General features: G+C 37.9%; 1 protein-coding gene and 1 pseudogene across 3 annotated transcripts in view; one reads left to right on the forward strand and one right to left on the reverse strand.

The window, feature by feature from the left end:
• FBN1 (fibrillin 1) overlaps positions 1-17,168 on the reverse strand; it is a 234,186-nt gene that overhangs the window by 161,040 nt on the left and 55,978 nt on the right. The window lies entirely within an intron of this gene.
• LOC308497484 (large ribosomal subunit protein uL1-like) lies at positions 9,016-9,666 on the forward strand (annotated as a pseudogene). The gene has a single exon. The product of its transcript is annotated as a large ribosomal subunit protein uL1-like (transcript).

The following is a 17,168-nucleotide window of genomic DNA, read 5'->3' on the forward strand; positions in this document are numbered from 1 at the left end:
CAAATTTTCACAAAAATCTCTGAAGAAGCTCACACCAGAAATTTTAGACTACTTTTAAAAAAAAAAAAAACCAACAACTGTATTTTTTAAAAAAACAAATAAAACAAAACAAAGAACCCTCAAACCACAGGAAACAAAGAGCTCCCAGGGGACAGCACTAGGATTCTCTAAATTAGCATTTTCTTAAACATCTGGGAGAGAAAGTGAATAGCAACATGTACACAGTTACAAATGGCCATGGACTCTTCTGTATGGTTACATGTTGAAATGAAAAAACTACAGGACAAATTCATGATAGCAGTTGCCTCTGGTAAGAGACATGGCAATGGAACCAGGAAGGAAGAACGATACATTAACTTTATCTGAGATACTAAGGTTTATTTCATAAAGAAGCAAAATTGTTAAAACGCTAACATTTGTTAACCCTAGGTGGAGAATTTCCATATGGTTATCGTATTATTCTCTGTACTTTGCTACATTTCATCAATTTAAAAAAATAATAGGCAAAGGGCAGTGAAAGTAGACAAAGCCAAGGAGTGTTGGAAAAACCTGTTAAGTGTGAAACAGCAGGACAAAGGGAGGAAGTAGGTGTTGTTCCTCAGACAAATGAAAATACCTGCTGGCAGGAGAAGAGGAGGAACTGGGGAGGGAGGCAAAGCATGAGAGGCTTTGTCTGCCATGCTAAGGAGTTTGAACAATATTTGAAAACAGAAAGCTAATAAAGCTAAGAAAGGAATCTTTCTTTAAGATCTCTTGGGATTGTTTCAAATGCCTTTTGAAAGCTTGTGTTTTTGCATATATATTTATGTCTACATAGTCTGAGTCATGTGATGATTATGGCCCACAACATACCATGCAATTCAAATTCATATTGGAACTACATATCCGTAATTCGTGTGAAGAACATTTATGTCATATAGAGGAATGAGTGACATGTAATCACATTTCTATATTAAACACCGCCCTTACTCATTATACCCTAACAGCGTTTAATAAATCATAAATTCAACAATGTGGCTTATTGTGTAATAAAAATAAAAAGCACAATGCCTATAATTAGAAAACAAAAAGCTCTTACTAAAAGGCTAAGTGGATGGGCAGTTAAGTATTAAATAAGCTTCAGCAAACATAAAATCAGAGTTCTAAGAAAAATAATCACGGTTACGTTCCTAAGACATGGCTCTCAATTACGATTTGTGGCCCAGCAAGGAGATCTCGGATTCTCATCGGTCCCCAGAAGTCTCCCACACTTTCTTTAACCAGATGCCTGGCAAATAACAAAAGAAACCCTGAGAACCAGATTTCAGGCTTCTGACCGATTCTGATCTCTCGGGAAAGGCTTTGTCAGCCAGGCAATCAGGGCAGCACCGTTCAAGGAGCCTTTTACAAAGACGGCCCGCTGAGCAGACAGGCCAGTCCCCATGGCTTTCCAAAAGCTGGCAGTGGTCACTCCTGCAGACACCCAGGCTCTGGGTTAGGCCTCTTCAGCCTGCTAACCCCATCTGCCTTATCCTAACGGCAGGACTCCTGAGGACAGGGTGTGCAGCAGGGTACCTCCAACTGGGGGATCCTCAGGCCCCAGTACTGGCCTCATCATTTTGGTTATTCATTGAAAACACATTACTGAGTTCTTACTGCGACCCTAGAGACAAAGGTAAATAAAACAGTGCTTCTGTCTTGAGTATACAGCCTAGATGAGGAAATCAGTACATAAAGTAAAATGACGCAGTCGGTGTTATCATGGAAGTGTTATACATGCAACATGTTTTGGAAATACTGAAGAAGTCACCCTTTGGCAATCGGGCTAGAGGAAACTTTCACATCTGGTGGATCAGTAAGAATTTATCTGACAGAAGGGATAGGATGAATAAAGGCATGGAGCTATGAACGTATATTGCAGAACATGAATTATTGTTTGTGACAGCAAGAGATCAGGCCAAAAATGTCTACCAGTGCCAGATTGCAAATGGCCCGCTGGCTCTTGAAAAGGGGTCTGAACTTTCCTAAAGACAGTGAGGAGCTGCTAAGGATCAGAAGCATGTTTTAAAAAGGATCTTTTATTCGCCCATTCACCTAATACGAACAAAGCATCTACTTTGCGCAGGCGCCATTTTCAGATAAATCTATGCCCTAAACTTCTTTCTTCTTATCATCATAAAATGAGACAAACATAAATGCAATGAGCTAGAAAATCTTCCAAGAAAAGTTAATAAAATGATTAAGAACATGGGAAAGGTCAAGAGCATGCAGTGATTTCTACGTAACATCTGATCAGGACATTTAGGAGCCTCCCACTTAGCAACTCAAATAAGACACAAAACACCCAATTTTATGAAAATCACTGTTGCTTTGTTCATTTAATGTTAAATGTCAATTTAAATGAACAAATATGGATGACAAATCCATCATATATAAAGACAAACTAAAACTATTAAAACTTGGACGTACACCAGAGACTGGACATTAATGAATGCCAACTATAATTTTATGTGTATAATGTGATGGCTCGGTGTGAGATCGGGGGGGTGGTGGATGGGGGGAGGGGGGTTCACGGTGTGAGGGATGTAAAAATAAAAAACAAACAAACAAAAAAAAAAAACCTTGGACGTTATATTAGCTCAGATTAACAAAGAACTACTCCTTCAATCAACAGGCAGGCATTCCTAGAGGCTAAACATAAAAACAGATTCCAAAAGAAAACATTTGCAGATTAGAGATCAGAAACAGTTCATGTGAATTCTTTCATTCATTCAATTTCACTCATGCATTCTTTGATTCATTCATGGAAGGCATGAGTATTTTCTCAGAGATAACCCTTGCCCACAATCATGGAGAACAAAATTAGGCTGAAAGCGCTACTGTCCTAACAGACTTTACAGCCTTGCAACCAGTCATTATAAGCTGCAACAAAAGTCTCCACACTCCAAATAATGCATGGGCAGAGAAATGGCAACCCTGCTTTAGAACTCTTATTAATTAGTAGCCTAGGATATCAAGATGGGAAGGGGTAAACAGGAAGTTGGAAAATGAAAGGTAAGGCCAAAGATGACAGAGTGATCTCATCTATTTGTCTGAAGTATGATGAAGTCTCAGTATATTTGCCTCATCCTGTGTAAACACCCAAACACCTTGTAAAGCCAATGATTTTTAAATTACTCTCCATTTTGCTTACTTCCAAACTCCGTTTGCTCTGGTGTTATCTCTCCATTCACAATGAGCTCCCAGGTCTTGTGCTCGCATTCAAGTCTTTTTCTTCATCAATTCACAAGTCCTAAGTTCTATAAATCCTTAATTTTCCATTTCTCAAAAACAAATTTGCTTGACCTCTCGGTCTGATTTAAATGCTTTTCTCCCCTCACTGTACCTTGTGCATATGTCTATCACAGCATTATCACCCTGCACTGGGGTCCCTCATTTACTCCCTCATTTATATGATTAGATTTGTCCCAATAGACTGTAAACGCCAGGAGTGCAGAAATCTTGTTTCGTTGGCCTTTGTGCGCATCCTAATAAGTACTTGCTGAAAGAAGGAAGGAAAGGAGGGATGGAGAAAGGGATGAAGGAAAGACAGACTGAAACAAAGTTTTGGCTTAAAATTATACCATTCATTCTTTCATTCATTCAACAAATTTTTATCAAGTGCCTACTATGTCTCAAACACCACTCTGGTAGCTGAAGAGAAAACAAAGTAGCTGAGGGGGATGGGGTCAAGGAGTAATCCCTGTCCTCATGCAGTTTAATAACGTGGAGGGCCAGCTACATCATAAATAAGTTACACCGTGTGTCAGATGAAAGAAGTGGCATGGAGAAGTATAAAGCTGAGAAGACGGACAAGGGGACTTGGAAGACGGGGTTGTTGTGAAAAACAAACTACCATGTTTCCCATTCAATGTCTCACCATCAATCTTTATTACTTTTATTTCCCTTCTTGTAAAGAATTCATGCTTTCCTTCTTCAGCATCCCTTCCAATGGCAGTTCTTTTAAAGCTCATAATTCTCAAGTCATTTTTTTAACCTCAGTCTTTTTTTCTGATGCCCAACATCAATTGGGCTATAAATCTGTCACATGCTACTACTAGTTTAGGCCTCTCCGAGTTATAACCCATGTGGTCCAGCCAAGATACAGAGATTCCCAAAAATGCTTTCATCATATCCCAGCTGGAATCTCTTAATTCATTATTTTCAGGTCTAGCCAGTACCTCCTCTGAGCACTTGCTGTACAGGAATAACTAGGTCACAACTGCGTTCTCAAGATTTGAACCTTGAATTATAATTCTCCCGTGATAAAGGAATCTGTGTACAAATTTATGTGAACCAAGGTTTTTTCTTTCTCAAGCCAACTAATATTTTCTCCTGTGTCACTTGAATCAGAAACTCAGTTCTTGAGATAAAAAAGTGTTTTAGGTTTATGAACCACTGATTAATTCCAAGGAAATACTCAAACATCTACCACCACACTTTCCTGGCCCACTTAAATTAATCTTTATTTTTTTCCCCACTTTATCCATTGTAATACATTCTGGCATTTTCACAATAAGAATGCAATCAGGAAACAGATGAACTAGGATCTTAAATAAACAGAGCCCGTTCTTTCTTGAATTAAGTGGTCTAAAGAATGCTCACTGCCCTCCCCTTCCCGAGAGATTAATCAACAACTTGTGATTAATCAACAGTGTCATTTTTACTTTTATATTTCATGTGTTGATGACTCTCCATAATGCATGAATTAATTAATGAAAGTTAGGAGGGAGTTGCTAATACAGCATGATCTCCTTGTTTGCAACCCCTTCCCATAAGGTCCAAGGTGGCATACGTCAATAAGGTTAGTATATTTATGACATGCATTTTGTTGTAAAAGCAGTCTGCAGTTGGCACCAAATGACTGATTGTGCAGCTTTAACAATTCAATTCAAAAATAAATTAAACTATTATTACATATTTGTTCCTAAAATAATAGTGCTCTTTATACCAACAAACAATCCTGGAACACTCTGCCTACAAAAAAATCTTGAAGGTTAGAATGTGTATTTTGGGCCAGGAATGGGGTTGGGGAATCGAAAGTGAGTCTGTATTTGAGAAAGTGATTCAAGTATTTGAGAGAAAAAAAATTTTATATTAAACCTTCTCAGGTTGGCAAATGGTTCAAATTCATTTTCAGCCCATTCATTAAAAGAGAAAAAGAAGGAAGAAAATTCAAATCTCCAAGGTAAGGAGCACAGGGTTATCTATCTCCACATGTATGCTCAAAAAGTATGTTCACAGGGTAATGATTGAAAGTTATGGACAAGACAATACTTTTGCTGGTAATGTTGCTTGTGTGGAAATACTTCGAATTGGATGGACTAGAAGTGTTTGCGGTTTGACATATCCGCTGTTAATGTTCCATTCCTAGACCTGTGTTCTCCAAAGTGCATCCTGTGATTTATTTGTAAGGAAACAATGTAAGCTGCAAAAGTGGACCTCCAATTTGTGAAAGCTTGTTGATACTTTCAGTGACCATGTACCCGGAAGGCAGGCAGGACAAATGCAAAGTGAGGATCAGAGATTTCACTGACAAGTCCTGTTGGATATGATAATAAATGCCTGAATCTGAATGTAGTAATGACAGCAGGGAATGATAAGAAGCTACTCTTTACATGCTTGTAATGGATAATTTCCTGGCAAAAATCTATCCTTAAAAAATTCCATATTAATTGAATTTAGGAATAATTCCATACATTAAGCAAAATATGCTTCCTGCTAGGTCTGTTTGCTTAATTTGAATGATGGCCCCTCTTTTCTTTTTATATTGTGGTTTCAACTACACACAGTTGAACGTATAGTTCTATCACCTTCTCAAAAAAGCAGGGAAGGAAAAGAGTTGGTATTTTCATTTCTTCATATTCTATAAAGTCTTAGCTTCAGAGAAGCTAGCTCTCTGAAAGCTGTGGATGTCTAAAAGAGCTCAGAACTCTGAAGAACAATGAGGAGAACACTTTTGGAAATCCCTTGCCTTAGATGTGAGCTCTTTGACGTAATCTATATGTCTTATTTCAGTCCACATCAATCTAGAGAAGCATGATGAAAGATAAGAGCACTCTGTGCTCTATCAGTTCACCAACTGCTAAGGGGAGAAAGAAACAAGTAAGTTATAAATCAGGCTCTTAAGGGTTCCTACGTCCTAGGAAGTGCGCCTACTCAATCAACACTTATTCCATATTTTATCAGACATGTGTACACTGAGACTCTCAATCCACCCAACGTGTCCTAAGTGGGAAAGGGTACATATCTTTTTTTTAGCAACCATTAGAACTAAGAGAGTTATCATTAGTATTAACTTCCCAAATCAAAAAATGAGCCCCTTAAATAAATTATTTATTTATTCTAAAATCAGTGAGTCCTATATTAAGACCCATGTTATTCTAGTGTAAGGTGGAATGAATTCATGAAAGATAATGGGGAAAAGAGCCCAAATAATCAGAGTCCAAGGATAAATTTGTGATGGATAAAAGAACAAGTTCTTCCTTGTTTCTCAAGACAGCAATTGGCCTGCCCTAAAATTTCTTTGAAATATTTTGGATGAGAATACTTGCTATGATTGCATAATCTCATGCTAGCATTTTATACTTATGTATTGAAGAGGAAGTTTGTGAAATATGTTTAATATTGTATAATTAGAGTTTGAAGAAGAAATATGCATCAGTGGATAGCTACAAAATGTAAATTTTGAATTTGAAGAGATAGATTATGACATTTCTGTTTCTTTTTTCTCCTTCTTTTTTGTCAGACGTTAAAAAAGAAAGCCTGAAACATCCACCCTTCTTGTTATTTCTCAATCCAACATCTTTTTTTAATTTTCTTTTTCTTCCTCTCCAGTTTTCTCCATTGCTTTCCAGCCAACAGATCCTCATACCTACCCATACCGTGACGCTATCAGAGAAGAAAATACCGCCGGTATGCATGCACCATGGCTAAAAGAAAACAAAGAGTCTTTTGGACCATTAGTTCCTGAAAAGCTAACACACGTGACATTTGTATTTCTTGAGGCAACTGAAAAGCATCTGTTAAATGTCTGCAGTCTCCTAGCACTATGACACATGAAATATATCTCCTGCCCTTTGGAGATCCATCAATCCATCAGTCTCTTTCTCTCTCAGCCTTTCCTTGGAAATTCCACATTATATCCCCTCTCACATGAGCTTTTCGGGGTTTCTGAGATGCTTCATAGCATTCTACACTACACCAACTACACTTCATAAACTGGCTCCTCTATGGGATTTGGCAACAGACCGCTCAGCATGTGGAAGACAGAGAGCCCTGGAGTCAAGAGATAGCATTGGGTTTTTTTGAGCAACCATGGTGAGGCATGGGAAAAAAGAAACAAAATCTACTTAGACCATTCCAATGATACTAGACTATGCCAAAAGCCTCACACTCAAATTTGAATTTCTTCGGAAAGCCAGATCTCCTTGTGACCAAATGTTTCTCAGGGGAAGAAAATTGATAGCATTTTAATCAATGTCACTTCAGGCTACCCAAAGCAATCCATTTTAATTCTTTTCATTCTTATCCCCCTATTTTCAGCCACAGATAATTTACAGTTACTATTTTGTAGTTAAACTAAAGCCAATTATATATATTTTTATAATCAAGTATTGTGGGTCAGAGGGGTAGGAAACTACCCACTGAAACAGTGAATAGAACTGCATGTACAGTGTGGCAGACAAGAATCAAACACCAACTCCAACTCAGCTTGAGCTTGCTGTCATTAAGTAACTGAGGCAGATTTAGCTCTAAATATTGTTACAGCATTGCACCGGCAAAGCATGTGGTCCACTCTGAACCCAGTCGTGTTGCTAAGTGATAGGCTGCATACTTGTTAGATCCGTTCTTTCATGCAACAAATGTTTATATAATATGCATCAGGCACTGTTCTAGGCACTGTGACAGAACAGGCAAAAATCCTTGTTCTCACAGAGCTCATGATCTAGACTATTTTCCTACTCTAAATTGCTAGCATTTTTATAAGAGAGAAACTACAATCCTCCTGAGATGTGCCTCAAGAAAACAAACTGATCACGAAAGAAAACCAAATCTCAGCCCTTCCTTGAATATGCACTCCAGTACACTTGCTCTGACTTCACACTTAGAGAAATTACACCAGAAGGGTGTCTTGGGCAGAGTGACATGGCAGCAGTACATTCATTCAGACATCCAGATTCTCGGTGCCTGTGTGTTCTCAGGCCCCATAGGAGAACATTCTCTTCCTATGCTAGTCACAGCTCAATTTCATCTAAGCTCCCACATCCATCAGTACAGTCATCACAGTCTGGGTGAAAGTGTTTTCACCATACCACATCCACTTATAATTAAAGACAAGCTCTCCCCCAACACAATCAAAAAGATTTGTCCAGTCACCTAAAGTTTTGAATTTTAAAACTTGATCTAGAAACTGATGACACAGAAAAGAGAAATAGCCAAGTGTCAGCAGCCCAACTGAGAATCAAAAGGGTGTGTGAGGTGGAGAAGAAAGAACAAAATCAAAACTAAAATAAAAAAGATAATTATAGCTAAAAGGAATGCTAGCGATGATCGCTGTCTAAAAGCCAGGAAGATATCTGTTGGAGAATATGGATGCACCTTAGTCTGGCCTCAGTTAGAAAACATCGATCTCATTCTTAGATACTGGCCTTAGAAGAGACACAGAGGGTCCTTTCAAGCTCAGTTTCCTTAGCTGTAAAATACGATATTCTCTCAAGATTGCAAGGACCAACAGAGACAGTGCGTATGTCTATAAAGTACTGCATAGATGGAAGGGATCACATAACTTTGGCTTCTCTGAGGTATTAACACTTCACAAAATTCATCCGGCTATATTTGAAACTGTTCATAGTTTTAAAAGGTCAAGGGGAAAGCTATCCATTCAAAGTAGAGATGGTAGGTCACGCCTTTCATGAGTTACAAGAAATTCAAGAAATGGACTGTGCCTAAACACTATTTCGCTTTTTTTTTCCAGTTTCTGAGGCGTGAGGCAACATGAGCAGCAAAGTCTCCCGTGACACCCGTTAGAAGGCAGTGCAGCAAGTTCTGCAGGGACACCAGCGCATGCGCAGCAAGGTTTTAGAGCCGGTGGAGCTGCAGATCAGCCTGAAGAACCTTGACCTCAGTAGGACAAATGCTTCTCAGGCACCAGCAGGCTTAAAGCCACACCCCGCCCCAAGTTCTCCGTAGGTGTTCTGGGGACCAGCAGTACTGTGACGAGGCCCAGGCTGTGGATATCCCCCATATGGACATTGAGGCGCTGAAGAAACTCAACAAAAATCAGAAACTGGTCAAAAAGCTAGGCAAGAAGTACGATGTCTTTTTGGCTTCAGAGTCTCTGATCAAGCAGATCCCACCGTCCTGGGCGCAGACCTGAATAAGACCTGTGAGTTCCCTTCCTTGCTGACTCACAATGAGAACATGGTGGCCAAAATCGATGAAGGGAAATCCACCATCAAGTTCCAGATGAAGAAGGTACCCTGTCTGGCAGTGGCTGTTGGCCACGTGAAGATGGTGAATGATGAGCTTGTGTACAACATCCACTTAGCCCTCGATTTCCTGGTGTTATTGCTCAAAAAGAACTGGCAGAACGTCCGGGATTTATATATCAAGAGCACCGTGGGAAAGCCCCAGTACCTGAACTAAGGCAGAGCTTAATAAACCATAGTGCTTCCATTACAACAAACAAACAAACAAACAACAACAAAAAACTATCCATTTATTCATTCACCTAGTCAACAAATACTAAGCTACTAGGTGCTCAACACTGCAGATAAAATGGGGAGCAAGACAGATTCAGTCCCTTCCGTTATGTACAGAAAAGTGCTAAAAAAAACAAGCAAAAAAAAAAAAAAACCACACCAATGTGTCATTCTTCTATAAAGGCACAGGTCATGCAGCATGATTTCATGTATTGTACACAGTGGGCCTCCAATAATATTTGCTGTTTAGTTTTCAAGATATATTAGACACAGTAAAAATATATGCTCCAAAGCCCACAAAACCACGCTATTATAAAAAAATGACATGACCAAATACTATGTTGCTAGGTGGCTGTTGTTATTGTTCACATAAACCATTACAAATGTATCCAGTGACTGAGGTGGTGGCCATGACTTGTCCAAATAGTAAATGATTTATTGATACCAGAATTGCTATTATGACATCCAAAGGCATTCCCTGGGGACAAGTCTGCATGCGTCCACTCAAAAGCATGCATTATCTCAAAATGCTTAATGCCTGAATAAACCATTTTTATGATGTACTTGTTTTATGTATTTTAAGGGCATCTAAGTTCCAGTTTAGTCATTTTCCTGGAGAAAACGTAGGGGTCAGAGTCTCCATACTACCACATGGATTAGAGGAAAAGCAATATAAGTAACAAAAGATCCCTCTGGTTTTGAAGGGCAATGGAAACCTACAAGACCTGCCCCACCTTCACTGGGTCAGTATTTGGAGACTCTCTACAACAGATTCTCATGGATAACCTGAACGATCGGGCTTCTGACGTGATGTGAAAAAATCTACAGTGCTCTTATTATTCCCCACTATGGGTGTCCCGGCACTTGTTGTAATTTCCTACATGCAGTGCTCCCCTGCACGCTGGTCCCCCAACCACTGCTCTTGCCTTATGTCCCATCACTCTCCCTCACTGTCTGAACTCTGTCCATAACATCTTCCTTTCATTTCCTCAAATACTTAGACCATGTTAGGACCTTTACACATATTCTTCCTTCTACCTAGGAAACTTTCCCTCACTCTTCACATGGCTGGTGACGTCTCATCCTTCAGAGAAATCCCCTGACCATGGGTCCACACGCATTATTATTCTCTGCTCTCATACTCTCTATTTTCCTTTATGGCCTTCACCACATTGGTATTAGGCGTTTCTATGTTTTCTTGTTTAATTTCTGCTTCCCCTACTAGAATATAACTCCAGAAAGGAGGGGTAAGTGTGTTTTTTCACGTACTATTATACATCTCCAGTCATTAGCACTGTGCCTGGGAAATGATGGGTGCATGATGGATAAACTCACGTCTCTTTTTCTTAGAGCAATTTCTTTTCAGCTTATTATCATACCTTTTTATGGGTACATTTAATAAAACTGAACTCTAATGAGTGCGGTTTGAAATTGGTGGGTTTCAAATACCCTAACATTTTGGATTTTCTAGCTTTAGTCCTCTGGGACTAGCACCTTTAATCCTTCTTATAAAGGTTGCTTAAAGACTGGTATGTGCATTCTATACGTAAAAGCATCTCCCCAGATACCCCTACACTGCCTATGCCATATTTATAGACTCAAATTCTCATACCAACCTAGAAAGCGAATATATACTCTATATAGGTATTCACTTTATTTTGCTGATGGATAAGTTTCTATTATCTCCCAATGATTTCAGAATGCCATGTTTCTAAAATAGCTGAGTACTTTTACCTTTCACTGCTGCCCTTTTCTGACAATTTCTGTATCTCTGTATAGGGCAGTATAAGTAAAAACAAACCTTCGGTTAGTTGTTGTGACAACAAATGGTTTTCAGGGCTACAGTCACTCACCCCTTTATTCTATTTGTACCATTGGAGTTTTAGCCTTTGTTACAATTGTGACAATTGGGTATGTATTAAAGAAAAGTAGGTGGTTAATATGATACCCAAATAAGAATGTGAAGCTTCATCAGAAGAGCAGATCCAAAAAACTATGTCGTTCCAGTAAAAAAACAAGAGCTCTAAATGGAAAACTTAGTCACAATGTGGCCTCTAAGTTTGGTGATAGTTGAAAGTTTCATGATAGTGTTTATAAAACAACACTTTCAACCAAGATTACTCTCCCTTTCATGAGAATGAGAATGTTAAAAGCAAATATTTATTAAACATGTATTGTGTATGTGCCAGGCCCCATACTAAGTACTTTGTGTATTATCTCATTCAGTCTCCTCAACAATCTCACTGAATAGGTGACTTTATTATCCGCATTGTGCAGATTAGGAAACTGAGGCTCAGAGACACACAGTAACTTTCTACAGCCCCACAGCCAACAAATGGCAGGATTTTCTTCAGAGTCTTAAGTCTTAACCCGTTTTCTAGGAATGGCCGTACCTTCTAATTAGGCATTTTCATTAAAACATTAAAATTATGGTCATGTGATATTAACAAGTTGGGATGAGGACTCCTTTGGTATAAAAGTTAGTCTTGGAAATAATTACCCTATCATTTCCTCCCATTCATAAAAAATAAAGAATAACAACCCAGGAGTCATGAGAACAGGGGAGCCCCGTGCCCATTTCAGGTTGACTCAGTAAAGGGCTACAATGGCTTTTCAGAAGTGTTGCCTTTTGTTTGGTTTTATGATAGCTGTTCAGCTTGGCAGTGTGGAGAAAGAAATAAAGCCTAAACGAGATCTCAAAAGAAATAGCTCTCATTCCAAATTATGCTATTTTAAAAAAAAAATCAGAATTTTCTATGGTGTTTTAGGGTTGTTTTCCTCAAAGAGGGCAATTCAACTACACACTGCTTTGCAAAGCAAGCTTCACGTCATTAAGCTGCATATACGCCTCTGCTTTTTTATTTTTCCCCTAGTACAGTTAAGAAAGTTCCAAAATATCCCCAACTTTGCAAGTGACGCTTACAAGTCATTACACAACGAATGAATCAGAATTTACTTCTGGAGGGCCATGGCTTTGTCTTTGTCTTTTAAAGTTCACCAATTTTAATTTAAAGAACATATCACTGGAATCTCTAACAAAATACAAGGTTTTTCATTGGGACTTTAGGAAAGAAATGATCCCTAAGAGCTCATGCATATTTATTAAAAAAAAAAAAATTCAATTCGGGTAAAATTTGCCCCCAAACCCACAAGCCTTCTTTTGGCCTGGTTGAGTGTCCTACATCAGTGAAGGTCAACAATGCCTCCTACGAGAAGGCAAGCAAGAGGATAAAGGCTCTCCAGGGACAAAGAGAGAAATGGGCCTATTTTGTGAATTGTACCATTAGAACAATCTTTATTTCCTGAGGAAATAAATATCCCCATCTACTGTTGACTTATAAAGCTCTTCTGAAACAGTTCAGAGAGAAGGGATTGCTGCTGAAGGAATATGGAAGGAAAGTTGGAGAACATATTCTTTTATATGTTCCACAGAATGCACTTCCCACACATTTCAATTATGAGTATCTATACTCATATTTCCATATGAAATACAGATGTATTCGTGGGTGCTGTTGTTCAAAGTACCTTTTTAGAAAATGTTGTATTAAACAAATATGTTTAACATTTAAATACATATCATATTACATTTAAATACATACATATTAAATAAATATAAATAAATACAACATCAAGACCACAACTTCAAGATCGCAAGTTAAATAAAGTATATCAACAAAGATTGTATAAATACCTACTCTCTTCACAGCACTAGGCTTTATATTCAATGACACAGAAGTATCAGACAGTTTTTGTTCTTTGGTCTATGGGAAGCACAATGCCTGGCTGGAAGACTATATATAAATCAGTATTTTATTAGCCCCCAAACTAGAACTTGACTAGCCAAGTTCATAATTCCCAGATCATGGGGTCTGCTGGCCAAATTTACTTTGTAGAGAAAATACTGAAAAAATGCATTCATATATATTTACAAATATATTCATATTTGTGTATATATTCATATTTGTGTACATACATATATTTATGTTTTTAAATTAATAGGTCATTTGTGCCTCATTTGATGAAGAAAATATTTTTAAGAAAACTTAAAATATTGCAACTTCCTTATAAGGCTTCCTAAAAGCCATGAAAGAGGATTCTAGATATTTTTATGTGGATATAAATACTTCAATACAAGAATCAAAAAATGTACATGGAAAAAAAATTTTTTGACAGGGTGAATATGCTCATTCTTTACCTCTTAGTAAACATCATTAAAAACCATCATCCCCAAAGACAAGAACTGGGGCACCCAATTATTTTAAAATGTAATTAACTACACGATTCATTAGAGAAATAAAAATACTAAAATGGCTGATGTATAATGTTGTAAAGATTTTGTTGGGTATCCGATGGACATGCGTCCTATTTGGGAGACCACCTCAGGGATACTGTGGATGCCTGATCATGGCATTGTATACCAGAAGCTAAACATTAATGAATGCCAACTATAATTTTATATATATAATGTGATGGCTCGGTGCGAGGACGGAGGGATAGTGGATGGGGGAGGGGGGTTCACAGTGTGAGGGATATAAATGATGAACGTCTAAATATTACCTTGTCTTGTACACCTGAAACTAATAAATTTAAATAAATAAATAAATAAATAAATAAATAAATAAATAAAAATAAATAAAATGGCTGATGTAATCCTTAAAGTAAATGACAAAGACCAAATGTTTAATGCATGCACTGACCATCAAATAGAAATGTGGATTGGGTCCAGGTGGCCAGAGGTGGTGTCAGCAGAGTTGTGTGGAAATTAATGGGAGTTTGTGGTGAAGCCCCCTATGGTCAGGAAAGGATTGAGGAAGAAACAAACCTGAAACCTGATCTTGAAAGAGAAGAAATCAACCAATCTAGATAAGAAAGCTCTAGCACCAAGTACATCTGATATTCCTAGTTCTAGTAACTAGTGCCCCCAATCAGGTGGCATTCATGCCAACCACATTAAGCCACTGAGAACCAGGAATTTGTCACTATTTAATGGGGTAGTCCAGCTTGCCTAAGTGATAGTTCAGAATATTTGAGAACCAAACCTCAGGGAATATGTGTTTCATACTGCACTAATTTATGGTCAAATGCATCCTCTTAGGAACACTAAAGGTGAGTTACTACGTGATGAAGATCTTCCTCCAAATCCTGTATACATTTAGGCAAATATTCATCTTCAGATGAAGCTCATCTATGGATTTAAAATATCTATCTAGAATATGAAGATGTTATCACAGAGATGCCAAATGACGTTCAAAATGACTGTTAAAATAAGCAGAATCTGGGTCTTTAGCATAAGAGTGTTAAAGGTGTGTGTGGGGGGGTCTAAAATTAATGGATTTGGAAGTGCTGGATTAAACTAAGTAAAAACAGTTACCTTCCTGCAGGACTCCCAAGAGCTAATATGCTAATACCCCCAGTGCCTCTCCAAGAAGGGGATATGTACAGAGTTTCCAAAATGCTATTGACCATGGAAACTTCCTTTCATGGAATCCCCATAGGACTAACGTTCTGCAGAAAGTACTTTGGCACATCATCTGGACCACAAAGCCCCATATATTTGTTCAGTATACATTCATAAACCAAAAACAGCACAGACTCTCTAGAGGCCACAACTACTAGGGAACATAAATACTAAGCATTCTCAGGGACTCTAAATTAAGCATGTAAAATTGGTAAGGGTCTCCAGACTGCTATCCCTAGGATTAAGCTAAAACCGTTTCAGAAATAGACCAGTCTACCCACTAATTTATATACACAAAGGAGAATTTTTTAAATCCCTAAACCCTTGTCTCATATAGATATTGTGCAGAACCATGGTTCAGCAGAATTGAAGGGTACCACAGAGAGATTTGAAATATACCCTCCCTTCTTTGGAGTGAAGCAAGCTGACTTCATGCGTCCTCCTCTTTCCCATAGGAGGTCTCTAACACTGAGAATGCGGGCATAGCAAGGACTTCCTGAGGGTGGCTGTGTTCTCCCTTTTACGCTGGCCAGTTCTAGCCTCTGTACTCTTTCCCCTTCACCTGTAGTACTTTCCCTCATCTCCTCTGCCTAGCTACATCTTTGCCCAGTTTGGATAATTATTTCATAGATGCATTTCCATCTTTCCAAAAATAATTTTAAGGACCTGATGACAAGAAACGTGTACTTCTTTCTGATTCCATCATAATGCCTAGCTCAGGGGGAAGCCTCTGTGAAATATTTGCTATAGTTGTTATATCTAATTGACTTGGCTGCAAGAGATTTTGCTTATCATTTATATTTGAACAAAATTCCACTTAGACATCCTGAGAAATTCAGACTCTAATCAGAGGCCCCTGATTCTGGTTTGTTTTTTTTTTTAATTGGTTTACTTTTAAATATCAAAACAGGCTCTGATTCTCCAAGATGCTGCTTTCTTAAAAGCTGAAGAAGCAGCAGCAGGAAGAGAGAAAATTGGAGCCCTAATGGAGACCATAGGTGAAGTGCTGATGTTACTAGAAGCAAAATTCTTGAGCTGTGCTGCCCAAGATGGTAGTCCCCAGTCACATGTGGCTATCAGCTGGACCAAATTAAGATGTGGCATATTAGGTTGGTGCAAAAGTAATTGCGGTCTAAAAGGTTGAAAAATTGCAAAAACCACAATTACTTATGCACCAACCTAATATATGCATTGGAGTTCAAAAATTTAGTGTAGCAAAAAGAATGCAAAATATCTCATGACTAACTTTTTTAATTAAAATATATTGGGGCGACAATGGTTAGTAAAATTACATAGGTTTCAAGTGTATAATTCTGTAATACATTACCTATACCTCACATTGTGTACTGAGTACCTATTGAAATAAAACTTTTGGATATATTAGGTTAAATAAAATATATTCCTGAAATTAATTTTATCTGTTTCTTTTTAATTTTCCACATGGCTACTAAAAAAGTTTAAATTATCTATGTGGTTCCCATTATATTTCTGTTGGTCAGTGTCACTCTGGTGTTTTGATCATTCAAGACTAAAAGGTGGTCCAAATATTAAATGTGGCCACTATTTATATTTTTAAATAAAAAAACTATTATAAAAAAGAAAACTTTTTTAAAGTTTATGAGAGCTAAAAAAAGAAAAAAGAAAAAAAACATAAAGTTGAAAACTAACTATCACTGAAGATGAAACCACAATATCAAATCTTATATCAAATTCAATAGCTGTTTTAAATTATTCGCTTTGATAATATAAGAGGATGCTAAAATGGACATTTTTGTTGAAGCACAAAGACAACAGATATCACCCTCTAAGTCAACTGTGACACTGTGATCAGAATTTGCAGAAGAAGTGATGACAGTCTGGTTACAGGGCTTTTAAACTCTCATGCATAGCAACAGTATCAAAGTGCCAAGGCAGTAAGACATGGAAAGGAAGCTACTTGGGAGTGGGCTGAAACTGGTATAGGACCATTTTATGATGACAAGTCATAA

This window comes from Rhinolophus hipposideros, assembly GCF_964194185.1.
Source record: "Rhinolophus hipposideros genome assembly, chromosome: 5".
Classification (NCBI taxonomy): Eukaryota; Metazoa; Chordata; class Mammalia; order Chiroptera; family Rhinolophidae; genus Rhinolophus; species Rhinolophus hipposideros.